The following is a 27,247-nucleotide window of genomic DNA, read 5'->3' as shown; positions in this document are numbered from 1 at the left end:
AACTCTTTGCTCTCACTGAAGCCATTTCTAAACCTGATGATGCATCACCTGCCGAAGAGCAAATGTTCCTTGTCATTTTGCAAGAATCTATTTCTGGAGTTGCTGGTCCTCGCACCATGCAGTTTGCTGGCCTTATTTAGGATATGCCTATTATAGTTCTTGTTGATTCCGGCAGTACTACATCATTTCTCAGTACTCATGTTGCTGACAAGCTACAGTCTGTTACTTTGAGCCTAGCCAGTTATAAAGTACAGGTCACAAATGGTGATATCTTATAGTGTTCTGCTATTGCTGAAAATTGTTGTTGGTCTATGGCTGCTCATTCTTTCACTCATTCTCTGAAACTCCTGCCATTAAGCTCTTATGATATTGTTGTTGGAATGGATTGGCTCGAGAAATTCAGTCCAATGAGGGTGGATTGGAGGAACAAATGGATGCAAATTCCAATGGGGGCTTCCACTGTTGTGTTGCATGGTTCTCCTGAATTTCAGTCTTCTAACATGGGTTTTCAGCTATTATCAGTTCAGTTGGGGACTCAACCTACTTCTGAGGCATCCCAGTTACCAGCTGATATAGTACAGCTCCTGTAGGACTTCCAATTAGTGTGTGATCCACCATCTAAACTTCCTCTAGTTAGGCCATATGACCATACCATTCCGTTGGTTCAATGGGCTAGACCAGTCAATATCAGGCAATATCGATATCCACCAGCACTTAAAGATGAAATAGAAGCCCAAGTCACACAAATGCTTCAGCAAGGTTTAATCCAGCCCAGCAGTTCTTCCTTCTCATCACTAGTATTACTGGTGCAAAAGAAAGATGGATCTTGGCGTTTTTGTGTTGACTATCGATACTTGAATGATCTTACAGTCAAGGGCACTTTTCCTATACCCGTTTTTTACCAACTCATGGATGAATTATCTGGTGCTCGCTGGTTTTCTATCTTGGATCTATTTGCTGGCTATCATCAAGTAAGACTCAAGGAGGGTGAGGAACACAAGACAACATTCTCCACTCACTCCAGTCACTTTGAGTTTAAGGTCATGGCGTTTGGTCTCACTGGGGCTCCAAACACTTTTCAGCAGGCCATGACTTTAACTTTGGCACCCCTTCTCCGCAAGTGTGTTATAGTATTCTTTGATGACATTTTAGTTTTTAGTCCAACTTATGAGCAACATTTGATTGATCTCAGGAAGGTGTTTGAGCTTCTGCAGTCAGAGCATTGGCACATCAAATTGTCTAAGTGTCGCTTTGCTCAACAAAAGCTGTCATATCTTGGCCACATTATCAGTTCAGAAGGGATTGCCACTGATCCTGCTAAGGTTGAAGCCATTGTTACAAGGCCAACCCCACCAATGTGAGTGAACTTCGTAGTTTTCTGGGTTTGGCTAGTTTTTATAGGAAGTTCATCAGACACTTTGTTGTGGTTGCCAAGCCATTAACTAATTTGCTGAAAAAGGGCACCTATTTTGTTTGGACATCTGACCATCAGCTGGCTTTTGATACCTTGAAGCAAGCCATGAGCTCGGCCCCAGTCCTGGCTATTCCAGGCTTTACTAAACCATTTGCGATCGAAACGGATGCATATAACAATGGCGTGGGTGCTGTTCTTCTGCAGCAAGGGCACCCCTTGGCATTCATCAGTAAACCATTGGGTCCGCATACTCAAGGTCTGTCCACATACGAGAAAGAGTACATGGCCATCTTATTGGCAGTAGAGCAATGGAGATCCTATTTACAGCTTGCTGAGTTCCTCATCTTTACCGATCAGAAAAGCTTGATACACCTCAACGAACAGCGCCTGAATATTGTTTGGCAACAGAAAGTTTTTACCAAGCTTCTTGGGTTATAATATTGGATCATCTACAAGAAAGGGGCTGAGAATCATGTAGCTGATGCTTTATCTCGCCGACCACATGCTCCAGAATCGTGTTTTGCTCTGTCTTCAGCAATTCCACAGTGGTGTGCTAAAATTGTGGCCGGCTACTCTTCAGATCCTCAGGCGTAGCTTTATATAACACAATTGGCTGTGGATCCATCTGTGGTTCCCAATTTCACACTTTAGAATGGGCTTCTCCACTACAAAGATTGCATCTGGCTCGGTAACAACAAGAAAATGCAGCTCAAGTGATACAGGCACTACATACATCAGCGGTCGGTGGACATTCTGGTGTTCCGGTTACCTGTCGTCGTGTACGTCAGCTGTTTGCCTGGATCGGACTGAAGTTTGATGTGCATCACTTTGTCACCACTTGTCCTACTTGTCAGCAGTCCAAACCTGATCGATCTCGCTATCCAGGTTGGTTGCAACCCCTCCCTGTCTCGTCCTCTGCGTGGCAGTCTATCTCCATGGACTTCGTTGAGGGCCTCCCGCAGTCTCATGGGTTCAATTGTATCATGGTCGTTGTGGATCGCTTTTCCAAATTTAGTCATTTTATTGCCCTTAAGCATCCATTTACAACACTGGGAGTGGCTAAGATTTTTATGCAGCAAGTCTACCGCCTTCACGGTTTACCATCTTCCATCATTTTAGACAGAGATAAAATATTTCTCAGTACTCTATGGCAGGAATTGTTCAAGCTCGCTGATGTCCAGCTAAAGATGAGCTCCGCATACCATCCGCAAACGAATGGACAAATAGAGCGCGTGAATCAATGTATGCAAACTTTCCTTCGCTGCTTTGTTCATGCTACTCTAGTGAAGTGGTTCGAGTGGCTTCATCTTGCTGAGTTTTGGTATAACTCTAGTTGGCACTCTGCACTGGATCGTTCACCATTTGAAGCCCTCTATGGCTATTCTCCTCGATACTTTGGCATTGATGCTATTGATGCATGTCCCTCTGTTGAGCTCACTGAATGGCTGGAAGACAAAATGGCCATGCAAAACTTGATCAAGCAGCATCTTCTACGTGCTCAGCGCCGTATGAAAGAACAAGCTGACAAAAAGAGATCGGAGAGAACTTTTTAGACTGGTGATTGGGTATATCTCAAGCTACAACCGTATGTACAATCCTCTTTGGCCCCTCATGCAAATCAAAAGTTGTCTTTCAAGTTCTTTGGCCCTTTCCAGATTGCAGCTCGAGTTGGTTCAGTGGCATACCGGCTCATTCTTCCGCCAACTTCCCAGATTCATCCAGTTTTCCATGTGTCACAATTGAAGCAAGCATTACCTATTAAGCATCAAGTGGCTGAACTTCCATCTTCGCTGACTGGGCTTTAGGTTCCTGAACAGGTCCTTCAGCGCTGTGTTTCTTCTAGAGATTCTTCTGCTGTGGTTTTGCAGGGCCTCATCAAATGGTCTGGACTTCCTCCATCCTTAGCTACATGGGAAGATCTCGAGCCTCTCAAGCAACGGTTCCCAAACACTCATGCTTGGGGTCCAGCAGGTCCTAAAGGGAGGGGAGTGTCACAGCAGCGCCTACTGCACCTGCACTGCCTGAAGACGGCCGTCAGCGGTACCCCGTTCGGCAACAGCACAAAGGAAGTCCTCGTTAATGAAACTGATACACTGAGCCCTCCAAAGGTTTCTGGCAACCCTGTCTTACTTTGGTGCTCTTAATTGTTGCTAGCTTGTAACTCTTTGTCAGAGCGACAATGGACAATCCCGATCTTGGTGCTCTTTGGATGTTCTCACCATGGACGAACTGCCGTCTCTCCCACCAGAGATACCAGCCTTCAGTGATTTTGTCCCAAATTCCTATCGATCTCCATACTACTTTTGCTCGGTCACAAATGAACATCACATGTTTAATGTCTTCCGTCCCATTTTGACATGCCGGACACCCTCCAGTGTTGCTAATGTGTCGATTAGCTAGAACAACCTTGCATGGAATGAAACTGTGGAGAGCTCTCCAACCAAAGATCTTGATTTTACCTGGCAGGTCTAATTTCCATATTCTACTTGCACCACTAGCATATAACGTCTGAGTTCTTGGTCCATATTTACTTTTTCATTGGCAATGATAAGCTGATTTCACCGAGAACATCCTGTTTCTATTATAATGCCATGCAACACAGTCATCTCTTCTCGGGGTGAGTGGGATCTGCAGGATCCGGTTTGCATCAACTGGCCAAAAAATCAACTTCACCAAGTCGACGTCCCATGTTGTGTTTGAATTAGCATCGTTTAGTAGTACAATGTCACACGGAGCATGTCCTTCTATACCCTTTCTTATTAAAGTAATAGAAATTTTATAGTAAAAATGTTCTCAAATAGTTTTTTTTAAAAAATAGATCTCCAAATTTTGCAAGAGTCAGATTAAGTAATAAAAAAAATTTGGTAAAAAATGTCCAATGATAGCTTCTCTAAACAGATCTTCAAATATTACAAGAGCCAGAGATTAACTCTGGAATACGTATAATATATAAAAGAAGTTGTTGAGGGATAAAAAGATATAGGAGTGATTTTTATTTAAATTGCTCTCCACATGATAATTTAGAGAGTGAATTTAAGAAAGTCTTTTGAAGATGCTCTGTCGAAGGGAGGATAAGGTACCACATGAAGAAAATGAAAATATAGCGCTGTACTATAGCAAGCAAGGAAAGAAAAAACGGCGGGAAATTGTTTGCTGGCGGTCGTAGAAGGGAAGAAGATTGGCCTGCTAAGAATGAATGACGCGTCTTCTCCTACTTCATGTCCACACCCAATCAACAAAAATTATGTCCACGAGTTCAGAGATCGGGGCTGGGGTCGCAAGTGCTCGCTTTAAGAAAAAACAATAACAGCATCGCACGGACAGAAAAGGCGCGAGTCTGAAGAAAAAAAATGGCGGGAGTCTGACGAGACAAGGCACCAAGACGACGCAGACAATCGCTTCCCCTGGGTATTTTTTTTATTTTTAACACTTTTTTTAAACTGACACTTTTTATTTTTTTTTAAATCTAACACTTTTGGCCGCGTCTATTCGGACGGCGCGGCGAATTCAAGCTGCCGCGCTATGCATGGGGGCGCGGCGAGACTGTCAACGTGGCAGCGACCAGGGCCGCTGACCGGTGACATGGCCCAGCTCTGCCGCACCACTGATCACGGCGCGTCAGGCCTGCCGCGCCACGCATCACAGCGCGGCAGCCCCTTGTACAGGCCTATGGCCCGGCCTCGCTCCCATCTCTCTCTCACGCGACCCGTTTGAAGCAGAGCCGCCGCCGCGCCACGCCACCGCCCTGCCCGCCGCCCACACACGCTGGCCGCCCGCCGTGCCACGGACGCCCGCCACTGCCCTCACTGCCGCGCCCACCACTGCCGCCGCCCTCACTGTCGTGCTACCACAGTACATCGCTCCCAACTGTCGCACGCCCCTCTCTTTATCGCGCGTCCACCCGCCGCCGCCGCCGAGGCCAGCGCCCGCGCCTCCCCCTGCGACCACCAGCCTCCCGGCCCGGTCTAGCATGCCGCCACCGCAAGGACGAGCGCACGCTGCTGCCACGAGGACGAGCGCCGCCGCCGCCGCGAGGACGAGCGCATGCTGCTGCCACGAGGTACTCCCCTTGTGTATTTGTTGATTGAATCGACATTGTTAGTATAGTAAGTCAGTATAATAAGTAAAGTTAGTATAGTTAACAAAGTATAGTTAGTAAAGTTAGTTAGTATAGGCAGTATAGTAAGTTAGTATAGTTAGTACAGTTAGTGAGTCTAGTTATTGTATTTAGTATAATTAGTTGTTGTGTTAGTCTTGTATAGGTGTTAATATTATATTAGTTAGTATAGTTATAGTTAGAATAGGTATTAATATTGCTATGGATAGTACGTACGATGACTTTGATGACTTGATTAAGTTTCTTGAAATGCTTTTGTAGATAAATTATTGTGTTAGAGTTTTTTACGGAGGAAGTGTTAGGAGAGAAGATGGTATGTTTGAGGACATAGAAGAGGAATTGGAATGGTTTGATGAACCTTCTAGCTTCAACGACCTTTGTGTCCGTCTGAATGCAAAGTTTGGTGGTGATTTCACACTGAATGGGAGGTTTGATACTGAGAAGACTAGGGCACACTATGTCCTGATGCCCTTGCATGACCCTGCTCACTGGTCCCTCTACACTAGGGTGCTCCAAGGTTCCAATGTGCCCATGGCTGAGGTGGTGGTGGAGAATGGGTACAGGATGCAGGGTGTCCTGGATGGGCCGTCCATTGACGGTGTTGGAGGCAATGAGCAAGAATTGGGGATCGAAGGGGAAGCAACTCAGGGTAACATGGATTTGGACGGTCAGTTGATATAGGAGCAGTTTCATTCAAGTCAAGTAGGCTGTATAAGCAATGACTTCGATGTGAACGAGTTCAAACTGGAAGAGGAGGAGCAGGAGGAGGAGGACAGGATCGGTGATGTAGTTAGCAGTGATTTGGATGATTCAGATGATGACCAGGGAGATAGACATGCTATGCCCACACCGGTTGATGCAATGCCAGTACCTGTTCATGGTATGCCATTACCAGTACCAACTGATGTTTTGCATGCTATCCAGGTTCAGGGTAGACTAGTCATAGATTTACCAGCAGATGATACCTCCTATAATTCATGGGGCAGAATTAGCGAAGCGCAGCAGTATGTTCCACCACCACCTTACACAGCGACTGAGCTTGAGCAACTAAGGTCGATGAACGTACCTTTTAGGGCGTTTCGAACTATAGGGATGTCAGCATGACGGATATAGTAGTTTATGACACTGGTCTCCAGATGTGTAGGAAATCATTGTATGACCATGAGAAAGAAATCCTTACGAAGGGGATGATATTCAATACAATGTCAGAGATGAAGCTCTTCCTTCAGGACTATGCTGTGTATTACCATAGGCCATACAACGTCACTCATTCGGACCAGGAGTTGAGGTACCACGTGATATACAAAAACGGTTGTATGTGGAGGTTAAATGCACGAAAGAGACAGAGTGATGTCAAGTGGAGGATAAATAAAGTGGTCGAACCCCACACTTGCCTAACAAATAGGGGGAAGGAAAATCATCATCAGCTCACTGCACGTTACCTTGCCCGTCGTATATTGGGGCTCGTTGATGACAATAACAACATTTTAGTGTCTTCGTTACAATAGTCCATATCTAGATTCGTTAAGTATGATGTGAAGTATGGAAAGGCTTGGCGTGCTAAGCAAATTGCCCTGGCGATTCATTGGGGTAGTTGGGAGGAAGCATACAACAGGGTGGCCCGCATCTTATGTGCAATGTATTACTACAAACCAGGCTTGAAATGGTTTGTGGACACTGGAGGGATGTATTTTCGGGACCCATTGAGGCATGTCCTCTATCGTGTGTTCTAGTCATTCGTGCAAATGAAACATGCATTCCAGTTTTGTCGGCCAGTCATACTTGTTGATGGCACTTTCCTGACAGGAAAGTACAAGGGCACCTTGATGATGACTGCTGCTGTTGATCCTGAGGACCAGATAGTACCTATGGCTTTTGCTTTGGCAGAGGGAGAGAACAATGAATCGTGGTCATGGTTCATGCGACTTCTATGTTTATAAGTGCTTGGCCCATCTCGCACTATATGTTTGATCTCAGACCATCACCTAGGGCTTTCTAATGCTGCAGCTGAGCATATAGACGGGTTCCCGCCTCTAGTGCACACACGATGCATCAGACACTTTGCCGCTAATTTCTGGCGGCATCAGAGGAAGAAGGAGGTATGTGACAAGGTAAAGGCTCTATGTTGTGTATGTACAGAGCACCAGTTCAAGGAGACAAAGAGAGAACTAGACAAGATGCTAAATAAAGCGGGAAAGGCCTGGTTAGAGGCGTAGATGGAACAGAAGGCTAAGTGGGCATTAGCATATGACGAGGGGGGTTCTAGGTATGGCATCATGACCACTAACTCCTCGGAGTCTTTCAACCATGTATTCACCGGAGTTTGATCGTTGCCTTTGTTTGGAATTGTTGAGTTCTCCTTTCATAAGTGCAACGAATATTTTGTCAAGAGGTGGAAACTTGCGCAGAGAAATATAGCTGAGCAGGGGTGTTTTGGAAAGGCCAGAGCAGAACCTTTGAAGGAGGCCGAGGAATTGGCCAAGCAGCACACCATCGACCCGTATGGACCCCGCCACCATATCTTTAGTGTACGGGGCAAGGGTGGCACATGCTTGGGCGGCGAACATTGTGGTGGACGAAACTACCGAGTTGATCTTGAAAAAGTAGAGTGCAGTTGCAACGTCCCTTAGATTATGCATGCCCCTTGCTCTCATATGATCACGGCTTGTAGGGTTCACGGGTATAACTATGAGGATCTGCTATATATGTCACCCTTGTATCTCCGTTCAAACACCGTTAGTATTTAGGAGAGGAGCTTCAAGCCATACCTTGACCCAACACAGTGGCCACCTTATCATGGTTATGACTATGTACCGCATCTGGATCTAACAAAGGTAGGCAAGGGTAGGAGGAAGAAGAAGCGTCTCAAGGGGGACATGGACGCTATGAGAGGGTATGGCGAAGACATGTACGGAGGGGGAGACTTCAACGAGACCCGTGGCAGGAATCTTTGCTCTGTTTGCAAAGAACCTGGTCACAAGGCTAGCAGGTATAGAAGACAAGGGCAGCAGGTGCATATAGCATACATTTTATTATATTAATGTTAATTGTTTGCTATGCTATTTAAAACTACTATGTTAGTACATTGGAAGATTGGAGCTATGTTTATTATGATATATGTTTATTCTCTAATTTTGCATAATAGTTTATGCACTAATGTTCGATCATATTATAGTGTTCTAACATATCCATTTAAAATTTGAACCAGGATGGGGATCATCATCCGCAGTACCCCATTCTTGAGGTGCACTACGACAAGGACCACCGAGCCAAGCGCCTATCGGAGCTTCAGGAGGACTTGGTACCTCTTAGACTACGCACGCACCAGCCGCACCACTGGGACGAGCGATACTAGCCGTACATACAACGTGCCGTCTTCCTTGAGATCGTTCGGGTCTTCAACACTGGGCTACCGATCCTTGACCCTGCACTTCTCACTGCTGCGGTCGATAGGTATGATTTGATACACGTTTGCGACAGTACAAAGCATTGATTTGTCTCATTGTTTGAATTAAAAAACTTCTTGTATTGAATTAAAAACCAATAGGTGGAGGCCAGAGTCCAACACCTTCCACCTTCCATGCGGCGAGATGACTATCATGATGCAGGACGTGAAGATGATACTGTGTCTGCGGTTGGGGGGTCTTCCAGTGACTGGGATCCTTGATAACGATCACTGGATGAACTTGGTGGAGCAGTTCTGTGGTAGAAGACCACCCGAGGACGAGGATGCTAAGAGAGCAAAGTAATAATTTCTACGTTCCAAACATTTACCATTTTGACACCAGCACATAATCTACAAATTATTTTGCTATTGAGATAGAGGGTGTAGTACATAACTTTTATGATGCGTATTGTCTTTATCTAATTTAATGTTTGTTTTTGTTCCCTCAGCTCTCATGTAACATCCGGTGTCAGCTCTAATTTAATATTTGCAAAATATTTTAGGAAAACATCCGGTGTCAGTTCGGTCTGGATAACAGAAAACTTTGGGGCGCCACTGCACCCAAACGCTCCAGAGCAGATCTAGAGGTATGCCAGGGTGTGGATGTGGCACTTCTTAGGGCCTTCCTGTTCCCCGACGCGTTGGGTAACACCATCAGCTAGGTCTTCCTCAACATACTGAGCCAGCTAGACCTATTCGTTAAACCGACACGGTGAAATAACTTGGCTCATGTGATAACATAACATAAGTGCCTTGTTTCATTTGCTGCCGCTTTGACCGTCGCGCCATGTCTAGGGGCACCAAACTAAAAGGAATATGCATTCCATGTCTTGTGGGTAAAGTTTTATGAGATAATAGAATGTCTGTTACAAAAATTAAACAGTGTTTGTTATATGGGTACAATACATAAATAGTTCAAATGAAACACAATGCAGCACCGAGAAAGTTCTATTACAATACAAATACCAAATGTAAAACATTGAACTAGCACACCTGTACCAATCCTCAGTCTAAAACATACTGAGTAAGCAACTCGTCATCCGAGTACTAGTCCTCTACCACAACCTCGTTGCTGTGGCTAGCCTCACCTGCATTGCCCTGATCTGCCTGTCGCCTGTAGTAAGCTGCATCCGCTTCACCTATGGTCTCTACGGCCTTAGTAAAGAATGCGTCCTCCTCTATCTGGCTCATGTGGCTAGGCTCACCTACATTGCCTTGATATGTCTGTCGCCTGTAGTAAACGGCCTACGCTTCATCTGCGGCCTCTGCGGCTAGAGTGAAGAACGCGTCGTCATCCTTCTCCGCCTGCAAGCCAGCCTCTGCTAGAGCGATGAGCTCGCTCAGTCTGCCAGTGTCGTCCTTAGCCTCCTCCGCCCGCAAGCCTGCCTCAGCAAGAGCGATGAGATCGCTCAACTGGACAGTGTCGTCCTCATCCTCGTCCCCATAATCGGCCAACACAATCGGAGATTGGACGGTGTGACTAGCTCGTGTTCTGTGCTCATCTAACTTCTTTTCCTCATACCTTGCACGGGCCACCTCTATTGCATGGTCCTCGCTGCATCCAATCCCTTCATGCATAAAATGCAACCAGTTAGCAATGTGATTATATTACATTTAAAATTAGACAACGAAAATAAAAAGGCTTTCAAGCACTCACTGACACACAATGCAATAACATGGTCATTCAAGACCTGCATCTGTACTCTTGTCTCCTCCCTTGCCTCCTTTCTTACCCTCTCCTCCTCTAACGCCCTCCATCTCTTCAATCCCCATTTGTCAAGCCTAACATCGATCGGGTTACGAATACCGCGCTGTCTAGCAAACTCACGCATCTTGTTTTTATGATGTTTAACGAATAGGTTGACGTAGTCAGGTCCATATCCCATCTTTTGTGCAATTACTTGCCTCCCCTTTAGTTCATCCAAGAACCTAGCTTGACCATCATAACATTCCCACCTGCATTTCCTAGTGCTCTGTTCAATTGAAAAATTATATCATATATGTCTTAGCAAAAGAAACAAAATACGATTTTATGTTTACCACAAAAATAACCAACCTCATCATAGTCAACCATATGGGCACAATAATGGCCTATTCAAACCTTCAAAGGGACTAGACCGTAGTAGTTGGAATTAACACCACATTCGCACTTGACTGGAGGTGCTTTGTAAATTGACCTTTCTTTCTTCTTTTCATTTACCTTTGGTGGCTCTGGCCATTGATTCTTAGGACTGTAGAGCCACTCATTGAAATGACACTTCGCAAATCCATAACGCTATAAAAGAATACATTAGTACATGCACACATGTAGAGATCAATATTTAAACAGATACACTTTTCACTTACTTCGTGTTTGTTCGGACACACAAACTCCAACGTATTCTCAGGGTTTATCACAGCTCGATCTCCGCATTCACATAGAGGAGGTTCCTCGAGTCATCTAACTACGGCTAGGTGCTTCTCCTTAGCCGTCATTGGCGGGGGATTAGGGGGGGTGGAACCTACCGCTGAAAGTGCTCACGTGGATGTCTCCCTCTACACCAATCGTCGAAAAGGAGGCACCTAGGGTCAAACTTGTCTGCACCGTCGATCCACTAAAAGAAAAAGCACCTCTCATGGGCCTACACAACAAGATTCTAACAAAATATTAGTAGCCTACTTACACAAATGAAGAAAAAAAGATAGTGAAAACAATTACTTACATTAAAACGACCACATGTGTAGAAGCAACGCACCGCTATATCTGGATGTCTCGATTGAAACACGTCGGTCGGAAAACCACAGTCACAGTTAGGGACAGGGAGGTCAGAAGGGACGGGGGCATCGTTGCTAGACGCGTCGGGGTATAATTCTCGAGGACGACCCCGTTTTCGTCAAAACTCCTCCCGATATATTTCTTGCATCTAACAAAACGGTTGTAATTTAACAAACAAAAATCAAAACATCACAAATTAATGTCAATGAGAACCATTTGCATTACAACAAATAAAATATAACCTACACTTTTGTGTAAACTCTATCTTAGATGCAAACATGAAAACTATATAAAAGCTATACTTTGGTCAGTAAAAAATAAAATTTGGTACATCAACAGTGTGTCCATATATTTATTCACATATAAAAGTTGAGAAGCAAACTCAAACAAGCAAATTTATTTATAAAAATTGACCTTAGAATACATGGTAATCATAATTCTAACTAACCGATTAACTTTAACATTGGTAATCCTAATCATTCAATCAAACGTTCTAACGAACTCATATTTTCCTCCATACCCTAAATACTCATTCAAATCATTCGATCCACCGTTGAGGCCGAGGAGGAGCTTCTTTACCTTGACAAGGCCGAGGAGGAGCTTCGCGGAAGGTAGGGAGGAGGCCGGCAAGGGAGGGTGCGACCAGCGGCTGCCGGCGGCGGGCGCGGGCGAAGGGCGCGGGCGTCTGGCAGCGGCGGGCGCGTGAAAGAGAAAGAAAGGAATGGAGAGAGAGAGAGAGCCGCGTCGCGGGCCTTTACTGGGGCCTGCCGTGCCGTGCGCGATGGCGCGTCGGTGCCGCGGCTTGATCTGTTGCGCGACAGAGTTGGGCCACGTCACCGATCGCTGCCACGGTGGCAGCCTGACCGCGCCGCCATACATGGCGCGGTAGAGTGGTTTGGCCGCACCATGTCAATTGACGCGTCCAGAACTGTTAGTATTTTTAAAAAAAAAACAGTGTTAGTTTTAAAAATAGTTTAAAAAAAGTGTTAAAAATAAAAAAAAATTCTCCCTTGGTATAGCGTTAGACATTAGTGATGGCAAAACGGCCAAACATGACGGCACACACGCTCTGTGCATCGCTCTGCTCCAACCTATTTTTCATATATACCGTGACCGTCTCTCACTATAAAAACTAATCTGATATTCTCATGGCCTGTGTTATCGTGTATAAATTGTTCTCTCTCTCTCTCTCTCTGCTTATCACTGAGGTGGACTGGGCTTTGGGTTCGAGGCTACTACGGACGGCCCGGCCCATATAGGATCATGGGAAAACATAATCGCAAAAGCCCATTCGATTTTTCCTACGAACGCATTGCTTGAATTTGTATTTGGACTTGGTCCATAGATCTAGGTAGGCCTGGCTTGCAAGGAATTCTGAATGACAAATTGCATCGACAGTCGAGGATACGAATTAAACTCTATTTAAACAGCTCGATTCAACACAACACAACACAAACACAAGCTCGCGTGATTACTGACTTCAACACTAAATAAATACAACACCTTGGTAAAATTATTCTAGTAGACTGGTACAATCCCTTGCTGACTCTTGTTACAATATAGGAGTACTTGTATATATACCAAATCAATACCTTTTTCATCTTTATATATGAAAATAAGATGCAACGCCGGATCGAACGGCCAACCATGCATGCAGAGCAGTAACAAATAATCAGCTGATCACCGCCAAACCACACCTGGCCAACTCACCGACGCTTCCCTCCCGGATTAGCCCTTCATGACGACGGAGAATCCACCGAGTGCAATGATGGCAACGAGAGGCACGACGGAGGCGCAGACGACGCCCGCTCTGAACGCCCGACTGCGGCCTCGGCCTTGCTGGCCGGAGCTGGCCAGCCAGCAGGCCGTACCGACTTCGCCAAGCCCGGCAGCGAAAATTCCGGCGAGGGTGGCGTAGTAAGCAAACCTGTGCTGCTCGAAGACCACTCCGTGGGGCGATCTGTAGAACGCGGTGGCCGCATCCATGATCAGTGTGGCCAAGCCCGATGAGCACAGCCAGCGCTGGAGCTGCATGGAGTTGCCGCCTTCTGCAGCACCCGCAGCTTCGCTCGGGCTTATGCCGATCGAGACGGCACTGTCGCCGCCGTTGCTGCGGAGCTGCAGGGTGGACATGGCGGCAACGCGGCGGCACTTGCTATCTATTGGGCGGAAGGGGCTCGCTCGGTGCTGGAGGGTGTCGGTGGTATTTATCTCGCGGGGGGGCTGGTTTTGGTTACACGGCGTCGCTTGCTGGGGGGGTGATGGCTCGATGGTGACTCCGCGGCTCGCATCGGGGGGTGGTGGCGGATGGTGACTCAAAGGCTCGCATCGGGGGGTGGTGGCGGGGGTGACTCGCAGGACGTCGTCGGCCTCGCGGGACGTGGCCGGGGGCGGATGGCTAAGTCAAGCGTAGTACGATCAAATAGAAATGGATCGATGCTAAAACTCAAACAGTAGGAGGGGTAAACCCGGTGGGGAGTTGGCTCCCCGTGCATTCATCGTTCCAGTGAGGACAAGTACATTGATATTGTCCGTATATTTTCGCGTAGTGCCACGTAATTTTAAAACGGTTTAATAGACAACGTATATAATAGTTGTTTTAAAGTTGTCTCGTACTTACTCTACTTGTAGTACCTTAATTTGTGTATATAATAAAAATAAAGTTGTAAGTTGCATGATAACAACAACTCATACAATGGTAGAATAGTTGTCTCATAGTCCTAAATTTTAGCTCATGAACAATCACCTCTTTCTTTTTCTCTCTCTTCCTTCCACATCAGTAAAAATCCTACTTGACACTGTATGAGACGACGTATGAGATAGCTCACGTGTAGCAATATACCTACCCTGAGTCCTTCCCGTCGCTGGGGTGTTTGATGCTTCAGACTAAACATCACATCGGATGCTTAATACTAATTATGAGTATTAAATATAGACTAATTACAAAACTAATTGCATAAATAAAGTCTAATTTGCGAGACGAATCTATTAAGCCTAATTTATCCATGATTAGTGAATGTGATGCTACAGCAAACATATGCTAATCATAAATTACTTAGGTTTAATAAATTCATCTCACGAATTAGTCACGGCTTATACAATTAGTTTTATAATTAGCTCATATTTAGGAAAAGCCGTACTATAAAGGGAGATACAATGCACAAGCTTTAATGTGTAATAAGTGCTCATTTACCCACCAATTATCTTTAAAGCCTTAGTCAAGACAGCAAGCTTTGCAATCCTATCTTTTATGCTGCCTAGCAGGTGAGGCATTGCCGCACTGAGGCACTGCTGCAGTTCAGGCGAGGCACTACCGCAGTGAAGCACTGCCGCAGTTCAGCCACGGCACTGCCGCGACTTAACTGACCATTGGGAGCCGAGGTATTTATACCTTCTTCTCTCTCCCACAACGGTCACCGATTCAGATCGATCATTTCCTCCCAGGTGCGACCAAAGCAGCTCTCTCTCTCCCTCATTCATCATTGGAGCCCCTCAAGCTTATCCCTTTGATTCCATTCCAAATCCAAGAGAGTTTGAGCCTCCAAACTGCATTAGAGAGCAGCCCCAACTGTTCTTCAACTACCAAAGCACTTGGTTCGCGTTTAAGCCAGTGGATTGCGTTTGTTACTCTTGGAGCTTACTCCTAGCTGGCTAGAGCATTGCGGGAGGTTTGCAATCACCCCAAACAACTAGTGAAATCACCCCTCATTTTAAGAGTTTATTTTCTTAATTTGAGAACGAGGAAAGGGTTGAAAGAGACCCAAAGCCTTTGTGGCAACCTCAACAACGTGGACATAGACAAGTCTTAGTGACGAGTTGAACCACGGGATAAATCAGTGTCTCACTTGTATTCTTGTGATTTGCATTGCTTTACTTGTGTTTGTGATGATTCTAGGGTTTGGTCCTGATCTACTTGTGCTTAAGCTTTGCTGTGATTCAAGTGGTGGAATAGGTTCAACACTACCCCAGGAAGCTCAGTAATTAAACTGATCTAATATTTCTTGGACAATTTTTGAATTATAGTTTGAGCTTGGCTGCAGGCGTAGCAGTGCTGCTTTTTCAGTACGGCAATGCTGTAGTGCGCCAGTGTCGCACCTTGGGAGCAGCAGTGCCGCGCCTATACTAACAACAAGTTTGAGTTTTATTTTAAACAGGCCTATTCACCCCCCTCTAGACGACATCAAGGTCCTTTTAATTTTTAATTTATATTCTTATATTTTTGTATTTAGATTAAGATTTCTATTTCGATTACTCCGAGTTGGAGAGATCTAATTAGTTAAGATTCCTAGTTGTCCATATTTTTATATTTTTCCTATTTGATTAAGATTCTTATTCACCAGAAATCGGAGAGATTTAATTGGATTAGGATTCATAGTTATATAGGGCTATAGGTAGTTTTCCACGTTTCACAAAATTAGTTAAGGGATGGCTGGACCAAAAAAATAGGTGGAGAGAAATTTTACCTCTTTATTATTATTAGCAAACATGCCCATGCATTGCAATGGATATATAATCTTTTATATGGTAATTGTGCCAATAATAAGCTAGTTTTTTTATTTATATTGTGTTTGGTCCGGATAAATTTAAGGCCTATAATATGCTAATGAAATAAAAGATTAATCTCGCATGAGAAATTGATAGAAGATTGAGCCAACTTAAATAGATAGTTGTTATGTGAACAAGCTCAGACGACCTTGTTATGATATGAGTGCTGCAACGCCAATACTGACTTTGCACCTCCAAATTAAAGCGAGAAAGGTGAGAGTGAATAACTATGGACCAAGGGATTGAAGATGAGTGAGTGGATGAGTGGGACAGAGTCAGAGACAAAAGAAAGAATTTTTAGGCTTTAATATAAGGCTACCAAATATGAAATAAGAAAAGAAAATGAATACTAAATCGTTTTTTAATCTACATAACACTCAGCCACTACTTGTGTGCAGATCATTTAATAAAATTAAAAAAAGAAAAGAAAAGAAAAGGAAAAGATAGAATAGATAGACGTGGTTTTCTATTCAGCGGCCCATCCAACCCACAACAAATATCCTAATCCCGCTTTTGTTCTGTCTCACGTTATATGTAGACGCAGGCGCCGCCAACTCTTCTTCCCCTCGCTGTTTCACTTCAACGACGAGATGCACGGTCTCATAGCTCATTTTTTCTCTTCTTATTACTTCATATTTTTATGAAGCTAACAAAACTGGTTTGACATTTTTCTGATTTTTCTATGAATTTTTGGTGAATTTTACAAGATCTTTGTTTTTATAGAAAAAGAAAAAACGAAAGAAAAGGAAAAAAGCTTGCATGGGCTTGGTCCGGCCCACAGCGAAGCCGGCTCAACTACAAGGATTCAACTCAGGTTGAAAAAAGAAGCCCAAATTTTTCTATGAATTTTTGGTGAATTTTGCAAGATCTTAGTTTTTATAGAAAAAGAGAAAAACGAAAGTAATGGAAAAAGGCTTGCATGAGCTTGGTCCAGCCTAGGGCGAAGCCGGCCCAACTACAAGAATTCAACCTAGGTTAAAAAAAGAAGCAGGCCCATTCAGATCTGGACATTTTACATCAGGAACTCTGATTTATTTCAAAAACTATTAAGGCCCTCCCACCTTTTCTCTCTCTCTAGCATCTTTACATCTGGAACCCCGTATTTCTTTCTATTCTCTTCTTCGGTCCTTATCTCAGCAATGTTAACCTAACCGTGGGAGGCGAGACCAAGCCGATATTGGAGAGGGCTGGACGAAAACAAAAAAAACAGAAATTTTGCCTCTTTATTATTAGCTGTAGATATAGATATAGGTATAGATATATGAAAAGAAGACGCAATGATGGATCCAACGGACGACCATGCATGCAGAGAAGTAACACATCAATCGATCAGCGCCTAACCACCACTACGTGAAAAACAGTTTGTAGCAACGGAGCTTTTTTTATGAGCGACTGGCATTGGAGTAGCCCTTACAGTGGCGTGCTCGGGCTCCAGCACAACAGTCGCCCCCTATAAATAGCACAGTAAAGACGGCTAGTAATACGAGCCGCCTCTACAAATATATCGATTTATAGGGGCGACTGGTATGTAGAGGCGGCTATTACCAGTCGTCCCTGCTGTGTCCAACACAACCGAAGCTCGGCCCAAAGATCAAAATCAGCGACCCAACTTAACCTTCACCTCACTCTCAATCATTGATCAGATCGACGGACGAGATCCATCCCGCTGTGGATAAAATGCGGAGGCGTTGCTCTCCCCTTAGAAAACCCTAACTTGGTCCATGTCGCTGTGGCCACCGTGCCCGTCCCGCGTGTGCGGCGGCGGGAGCTGGAGGCCGTGGAGCTTGTCATGGCCGGCGGCAACATCTAGGCACCCGCATCCAGGAGTAGGAGGCGGTGGTGTTCGCATCCAGGCCCAGGCGGCAGCGTCCGCGGCGGGCTGGCCGTGCAGCCAGGCGGAGGCGATGGCTCCCATGGCTGGCTAGCTGACCACACATCCAGTAGAGGCGGCGGCTCCTACGGCTGGCTTGCCGCGTAGCCCGGCAACGACGGCACCGCCCACTGGCTGTGGGTGTTCGACTGCCGGTGTCGGTAGCCTCCGTCTTCGGTGGATGCAAGGCCGGCGACTACGGATCCGCCGCCTGTGGCTAGATCCACAGCCGGCGTCTGCAGATCTTACTGTAGGCACAGATCCGCCGCCACCACTTGTGCTTGCGTCCGCGCTTGCTGTTGGGCCACCGCACTCCATGGTATGTGAAACCAACTTCAAACTACTATGGTCTTATTGTCTTAACATGCTGGGTGTCTTTTCATAAGTTCAGTACTTCAGTCACATGCTATTCATCTTATTATAGCACCTACTTTTGTTAGAAGTAGATAGTTCAGGAGGTGTTGAGAAATGATTATTACTTAGTTCAGGAGGTTACTTCGGATAGTTAGTTCAAGAGATATATCTTTCCCCCTCTCGAACAAAATTAGTTCAGGGGAAGTTGTCAGGATATCCATATAATAAAAAACCTTAAAGGTTACCACCACTCTGAAAAAATGCAAAAAGGCTAGATATTTGGAAAGGCTTGTCTATGTCTATTGCTGGTAGGTCAACCCTGATAACCTCCAGTTTGAATAGTGCCCCAATTTATCACATGTCCATCTATCTTCTGCCCAAAACTGTGATAAAAGAAATGGACAAAGTGAGAAGAACTTTCTTCTGGCAGGGAGGCCACTCCAGGAGAAAATATCATTTAGTAAGACGGACCAAAATTTGTAAAAGTAATAAAAAGGGGGGCCTGGGGATTAAGGATATCAGGAAAATGAACTTAAGTTTACTCTGCAAGTGGTGGTGAAAACTTGAGCAAGATTCTGGACTTTGGCAGGATTTAGTCACATATAAATACTTGAGGAGGGACAATGTGCGTTTTGTGAATCATAAACAAACTGACTCACCCATTTGGACAGACCTTCTTAAGGTCAAACACATATATCTTCAAGGTAGGAAGATGATTGTTAAGAATGGCAAATCAACATCGGTTTGGAGAGATATCTGGCTTTATAATGATCCCCTCTGTACTCTTTTTCCTGACCTCTTTAAACTCTGAGCAACAGAACATATCAGTTCATCAGATGCTCAGTAATTTGATTCCCATCACCTTTTCGAGATGGCTGACTACTGAGCTTAGATGTGAATGGGGTAGAATTCTCAGTGATGCTTCTGAACTCTAGCTTGACTCTGATCATGATATAGTCTCTTGGAAACTGGAAAGCAGAGGTAAATTCTCTGTTAAATCGACGTATAATGCACTGACTAGTTCTGAGGGGGGGGGGGGGGGGGGGGGGGGCATCCTTCAAGGATATCTGGAAAGGGAAACTTCCAGCCAAAATCAAAATCTTTCTGTGGTTAGTGGCAAATGAGGCTATCTTAACAAAAGATAACATGATTAGAAGGAACTGGAATGGAGATCCATCCTGTTATTTCTGTCATCAACCTGAGTCTGTGACCCATCTCCTATTTACTTGCTCTGTGGCTAAGGTTGTGTGGGCCACAATTACTACCTGCCTTGTGCCAATGATATTCCTACTTCTTTTCAGCAAAGCTGGAAATGGTTTGAGAAATGGATTCCCAAAGGGAAACAATTCTTTGCTGTTGGTATTTGCAGCTGTATGTTGGTCGATATGGAAGATGAGGAATAAGATATGTTTTGAGGGGAAGAAATTCCACAATCCCATTGAGATTGTATTTCATGCCTGTGCGCTCACGAAATTCTGGGCAGGTCTTCAGAAAGAGGTGGACAAGGAAACGCTGATCAAGGGTGTGGATACTATGTTCAAGATTGCGGTGCAGCTGCTGTCCAAGAAGCGTCAAGCCGTCAGTCAGATTAGCATGCTGCAAGATGTCGACAGAGATGATGAAGCTGATAAAGGCAAAAAGTGATGACAAGGCTTGGGAAGCTACCCGCCTCATTTCTGTTGAGATGTTTTTGTTAGCGCTAGCTATCGTTTGCTGGGTTGTAATTCTGGCGATGGAGTTCAAAGCTCCCTGTTCTATTTTGCGTCGTTCTTCTATATGCTCCTCTACTGTTCTGAAACATCTTTAAAACTCTGATGTATTTCCGTGCGAATGCAATGGAAATGGGGTATATCCCTAATTCGAAAAAAAGTTACCACCACTCTTCCACCGTAATAATTTTTTTTGGCGAAAAAATGTACTTTAAGAACGGTTCTAGACTGAGCCGCTCCTACAAACAGGTATTATAGAAGCGGCTGGTACTACAACCGTCCCTACAAATCGATTTTGTAGAGACGGTTGGTGTTACCAGTCGCTCCTACAAACAGGTATTATAGGGGCACCTTGATGATGGCTGCTGTTGTTGACCATGAGGACCAAATAGTATCCATGGCTTTTGCTTTGACAGAGGGAGAGAACAATGAATCGTGGTCATGGGTCATGCGACTTCTACGTGTATAAGTGCTTGGCCCATCTCGCACTATATGTTTGATTTTGGATCATCACCCAGGGCTTCTTAATGCTGCAACTGAGCATACAGATGGGTTCCCGCCTCTAGTGCACAGATGATGCATGAGACACTTTGCCGCTAATTTCTGACGGCGTTAGAGAAAGAAGAAGGTATGTGACAAGGTAAAGGCTCTATGTTGTGTACGTACAGAGCACCAGTTCAAGGAGACAAAGAGAGAACTAGACAAGATACTAAATAAAGCGGGAAAGGCCTAGTTAGAGGCGCAGATGGAACAGAAGGCTAAGTGGGCATTAGCATATGACGAGGGGGGTTTCAGGTATGGCATCATGACCACTAACTCCTCGGAGTCTTTCAACCGTGTATTCATCGAAGTTCGATCATTGCATGTGTCTGGAATTGTTGAGTTCTCCTTTTATAAGTGCAACAAATATTTTGTCAAGAGGTGAGAACTTGCGCAGAGGAATATAGCTGAGCAGGGGCGTTTTGGAAAGGCCGGAGCAGAACATTTGAAGGAGGCCGAGGAATTGGCCAAGCAGCACACCGCCGAGCCGTATGGACCCCGCCGCCATATCTTTAGTGTACGGGGCAAGGGTGGCACAAGCTTGGGCGGCGAATGTTATGGTAGATGAAACTACCGAGTTGATCTTAAAAAAGTAGAGTGCAGTTGCAACATCCCTCAGATCATGCATGCCCCTTGCTCTCATATGATCACGGCCTATAGGGTTCACGGGTATAACTACGAAGATCTGCCATATATGTCACATTTGTATCTCCGTTCGAACACCGTTTGTATTTAGGAGAGGAGTTTCGAGCCATACCTTGACCCGACACAGTGGTCACCTTATCATGGTTATGACTATGTGTCGTATCCGGATCTAATAAAGGTAGGTAAGGGTAGGAGGAAGAAGAAGCGTCTCAAGGGGGACATGGGCGATATGGGACGGTACGGCGAAGACATGTACGGAGGGGGAGACTTCAACGAGACCCGTGGCAGAAATCTTTGCTCTGTTTGCAAAGAACCTGGTCACAAGGCTAGCAGGTATAGAAGACAAGGGCAACAGGTGCATATAGCATACATTTTATTATATTAATGATAATTGTTTGCTATGCTATTTAAAACTACTATGTTAGTGCATTGGAACATTGGAGCTATGTTTATTATGATATATGTTTATTCTCTAATTTTGCATAATAGTTTATGCACTAATGTTCCATCATATTATAGTACTCTTAATGTTTGTCCTAACATATCCATTTAAAATTTGAACCAGGATGGGGGATCATCATCCGCAGTACCCCATTCTTGAGGTGCACTACAACAAGGACCACCGAGCCAAGTGCCTGTCGGAGCTTTAGGAGGACTTAGTACCTCTTAGACTATGCACGCACTAGCCGCACCGCTGGGACGAGCGATACCGGCCGTACATACAGCGTGCCGGCTTCCTTGAGATCGTCTGGGTCTTCAACACTGGGCTACTAATCCTCGACCCTGCACTTCTCACTGCTGTCGTCGATAGGTATGATTTGATACACGTTTGCGACAGTACAAAGCATTGATTTGTCTCATTGTTTGAATTAAAAAACTTCTTGTATTGAATTAAAAACCAATAGGTGGAGGCTAGAGACCCACACCTCTCACCTTTCGTGCGGCGAGATGACTATCACGATGCATGACGTGAAGATGATACTGTGTCTGCGGTTGGGGGTCTTCTAGTGACTGGGATCCTTGATAACGATCACTGGATGGACTTGGTGGAGCAGTTCTGTGGCAGAAGACCACCCGAGGACGAGGATGCTAAGAGAGCAAAGTAAGAATTTCTACGTTTCAAACATTTACCATTTTGACACCAGCACATATTCTGCAAATTATTTTGCTATCTAGATAGAGGGTGTAGTACATAACTTTTATGATGCGTATTGTCTTTGTCTAATTTAATGTTTGTTTTTGTTCCCTCAGCTCTCATGTAACATCCGGTGTCAGCTCTAGTTTAATGTTTGCAAAATATTTCAGGAAAACATCTGGTGTCAGTTCGGTCTGGATAACAGAAAACTTTGGGGGGTCGCTGCACCCAAACGCTCCAGAGCAGATCTAGAGGTATGCCAGGGTGTGGATGTGGCACTTCTTAGACGCCTTCTTGTTCCCCGACGCGTCAGGTAACACCATCAGCTAGGCCTTCCTCAACATACTGAGCCAGCCATGGGAGAATATAGGAGCGTACAGCTGGGGCAGGGCGGTCCTAGGATGGATCTATCATCAGCTCTGCGTTGCCTGTCGACGCAGTACAGGAGGTGCCAACCTAGGAGGTTGTTCCCACCTACTACAGGTTTGGTGTTGGGAGCGATGTGCAGTCAGCAGGCCCGTTGTTCACGGTTTACTTGTAAGTGCATCGATTTTTTATATTCCTCAAACTTGATGCCGCACTTGTGACTGACTATCCTATTCAATGTAGGCATGGAATCACGTGGACGTAGGACCGACTGCTCTGTAGGTCTAGCAAGAAGCGGAGGTAGTTAGAGGGAACCCAAAGCGGCGGTACAGGCAGTACTCAAACATGCTAGACGTCCTGACATAGCACCAGGTAACGACCACTTTGATACTGTTAGTTGGTGTTGTTGCTTTTTATCATTTCAAAAATCTAACTGTAGTTACCTAACTTTCAGGTGAATTGGTGTCCCTGGTTTAGATTCGAGTTAGAGGGGTATCTGAGTCCTCGCACCGAGGAAGAGTCGGACAAGTGGCTTTTTAACGAGCCACTAATTTTCTTCCACATGGTCGAGATGCACTACCCTATAAGGGTGTATAGGCAGTTCAGAAGATTGCAGCCATGCCCACCGCTGCTGTACACAACCAACAGAAAGTTGCACGGGTGCGATAACTAAAACATAATAATTTAGTACTCATGTGCATACATACAACCACTAACTTACGTTAAACTTGTAGGTACGATTGAAGGAATAGGTACAAAGAGAAGAATTAGGCCATGACGCATGCCCCGTTCATCCACGGGGGGACAGTTGGTAAAGGGTCCTGATTGCTGAGATACCGCCGCACGACCAACACAACTTCGATCGCTACCTCCAATGGTTGTATAGGAGTACCCGCACACATATGCAGGCCCCCTACACTAACAAGCCAATTGATGAGGACGAAGACAAAGATGACATCGCTGATGCATACGACGAGGCAACAAGGATGGAGACACAGCTTCAGAGAACCCCGCTACCGAGATACGTGGTAAGAAATTTGAATTTCAATACAACTGCACATCGGCGTTCCTATGAATTATACTGATGCAAACTTAGCTCGCTTGTGTATGCAGGCATCATAGTTGACAAGTCTGTCCAACGAAGCAGTCGTGCGACTTCACGAGACCAGACAGGAGCCGCACGACATTCTACATGTCTTCGTCGATGTATGTTCTATTCTCAAAGCCATGACAGTTGTTAAATGGTTCACATGACTCATTCATCCATGTTTGCTCGAGCACTATGCCGACACAAGCAGGTTCCTCCGACACGATGGTTTGTGGGACCTCTTATGTTTGTACTCCCGGCAATCGCGGCAAGGGTCCTGCGGAACACGACGTTGAGGAGGACGAGGATAAGGAGGATGAGGACGAGAACGAGGAGGAGGACTACGATGAGATTGGGATGTCTCAACTTGGTGATGCACCATTTCTTACATAGTTCGACGCACAGGTACTTGAAACAACCCTTCGCCATATATGTTACAGTTACTTAAACATGGTAAGTAACGATGCCTATATTGTAATTGCAGGGTCCTAGTTATACTTAGCAGTACCGCCGGGTGTACCACCAGCGAGACCATACCAACGTTGGGTTCACCCCTAACGTGCTGCCTTCACATTCGAAGAGGCAACGACGTCCGTAGTACCCATATACTCCTGGGTCATAGGAGTTCTTTAGGATGACATGATGCACTTGTACTCGGACATCCATATACTGATGGAACATGTAGTATGTCGAGTAATGTCGAACTTATGTATTGATGAACTTGTGTCGGAGTTATGACTTGCTAAACTTATATTGAACAGTGGTATTATTGAACTTGCGATGAACTTAGGACGCGTACAAGTTAGTATTGCTGAACTTGTGTATTGATTGTCTTGTGCACTTATCCTTCCTGTTGACCTATTCGTTAAACCGACACGATGACATAACAGAAGTGCTTTGTTCCTTTTGCTGCCGCTTTGAGTGCCGCACCATGGCTGGGAGCGCGTCAGCATTGCCGCGCTATGGCTGCTAGCACGTCAGCCTTGCCGCGTCGTGGCTGCTGGCGCGGCAAACCCATGCTGGGCGCTGGCCAGACTCCCTTCTGAGCGCATCAGCAGCAGCATTGTAATACCATTTTTCATGGCGAAAGTTTTATGAGATAACACAATGTCATTTACAAAAAATAAACAGTGTTTGTTACATTGTTACAATATATAAATAGTTCAAATAAAACACAATGCAGCACCGAGAAAGTTCTACTACGATACAAGTACCAAATCTAAAACATTGAACTAGCACACCTGTACCAATCCTCAGTCTGAAACATACTGAGTAAGCAACTTGTCATCCGAATACCAGTCCTCTACCACAACCTCATTGTTGTGGCTAGGCACACCTGCATTGCCCTGATTTGCCTGTCGCCTGTAGTAAGCTGCCTCCGCTTCACCTGCGGCCTCTGCGGCCTGAGTCAAGAACACGTCCTCCTTCGTCTGGCTCATGTGGCTAGGCTCACCTACATTGCCTTGATCTGTCTGTCGCCTGTAGTAAGCGGCCTCCGCTTCATCTACGGCCTCTGCGGCCTGAGTGAAGAACGCGTCGTCATCCTTCTCAATCTACAAGCCCGCCTCTACTAGAGCGAGTCTGCCAATGTCGTCCTCAGCCTCCTTTGCCTGTAAGTCCGCCTCTGCTAGAGCGATGAGCTCGCTCAGTTTACTAGTGTCGTCCTTAGCCTCCTCCGCCTGCAAGCCTGCCTCAGCAAGAGCGATGAGATCGCTCAACCTGGCAGTGTCATCCTCATCATCGCCCCCCTCATCAGACAACATAATTGGAGATTGATCGATACGATCAGCTCGCGTTCTGTGCTCATGTAACTTCTTTTCCTCAAATCTTGCACGGGCCACCTCTGCGACATGGTCCTCGCTACATCCAATCTCTTCATGTATGAAATACAACTAGTTAGCAATGCGATTATATTACATTTAAAAGCAGGCAATGAAAATAACAAGGCTTCCAATGACTCACTAGCACACAATGCAACAACATGGTCGTTCAAGACCTACATCTGTACTCTTTCCTCCTCCCTTGTCTCCTTCCTTGCCCTCTCCTCCTCTAACGTCCTCCGTATCTCCAATCCCCATTTGTCGAGCCCAACATCGATCGGGTTACGAATACCCCGCTGTCTAGCAAACTCACGCATTTTGTTTTTGTGATGTTTAACGAATTGGTTGACGTAGTCAAGTCCATATCCCCCCTTTCGTGCAATTACTTGCCTCCCCTTCAGTTCATCCAAGAACTTAGCTTGACCATCATAACATTCCCACCTGTATTTTGTAGTGCTTGGTTCAAACAAAAAAATTATATCATATATGTCTTACCAAAAGAAACAAAATACTATTTTATGTTACCACAAAAATAACCAACCTCATCATAGCAATGATGGCCTATTCCAAGCTCCAAAGGGACTAGACCGTAGTTGGATTCAACACCGCATTCGCACTTGACTGGAGGTGCTTTGTAAATTAACCTTTCTTTCTTCTTTTCCTTTGCATTTGGTGGCTCCGGCCATTGATTCTTAGGACCGTAGAGCTACTCATTGAAACGACACTTCACAAATCCATAACGCTATAAGAGAATACATTAGTACACGCACATATATAGAGCTAAACATTTAAACAGATACACTTTTCACTTACTTCGGGTTTGTTCGGACACACAAACTCCAACGTATTCTCAGGGTTTATCATAGCTCGATCTCCGCATTCACACAGAGGAGGTTCCTCGAGTCGTCGAACTACGGCTAGGTGCTTCTCCTTAGCCGTCATTAGCGGGGGGTTAGGGGGGTGGAACCCACCGCTGAAAGTGCTCACGTGGATGTCTTCCTCTACATCAATTGGCGAAAAGGAGGTACCTAGGGTCAAACTTGTCTGCACCGTCGATCCACTGAAAGAAAAAGCACCTCTCATGGTCCTACAAAACAAGATTCCAACAAAATATTAGTAACCTACATACACAAATAAAGAAAAAAAGATAGTGGAAACAATTACTTATATTAAAACGACTGCATGTGTAGAAGCAACGCGCCGCTGTGTCTGGATGTCTCGATTGAAACACGTCGGCCAGGAAATCACAGTCACAGTTAGGAACAGGGAGGTCAGGAGGGACGGGGGCATCTTTGCTAGACACGTCGGGGTATAATTCTCGAGGACGACCCCGTTTTCGCCAAAACTCCTCCCGATACATTTCTTGTATCTAACAAAACGGTTGTAATTTAACAAACAAAAATCAAAACATCACAAATTAATGTCAATGAGAACTATTTACATTA

At 45.2% G+C, this 27,247-nt stretch overlaps 1 long non-coding RNA gene and 1 pseudogene across 1 annotated transcript; one reads left to right on the top strand and one right to left on the bottom strand.

Moving 5' to 3' along the window:
* Positions 1–10,221: 10,221 nt before the first annotated feature.
* LOC136460294 (uncharacterized) lies at positions 10,222–27,165 on the bottom strand (annotated as a pseudogene).
* LOC136457758 (uncharacterized) lies at positions 22,859–23,520 on the top strand. Its single transcript, XR_010759801.1, has 3 exons — positions 22,859–23,066; positions 23,139–23,267; positions 23,350–23,520. It is a non-coding gene; the product is annotated as an uncharacterized lncRNA (long non-coding RNA).
* Positions 27,166–27,247: the final 82 nt, after the last annotated feature.

Source organism: Miscanthus floridulus, chromosome 6 (genome assembly GCF_019320115.1).
Source record: "Miscanthus floridulus cultivar M001 chromosome 6, ASM1932011v1, whole genome shotgun sequence".
NCBI lineage: Eukaryota > Viridiplantae > Streptophyta > Magnoliopsida > Poales > Poaceae > Miscanthus > Miscanthus floridulus.
The sequence above is the reverse complement of the archived record's forward strand: the minus strand, read 5'-3'. Positions and strand labels throughout refer to the sequence as shown.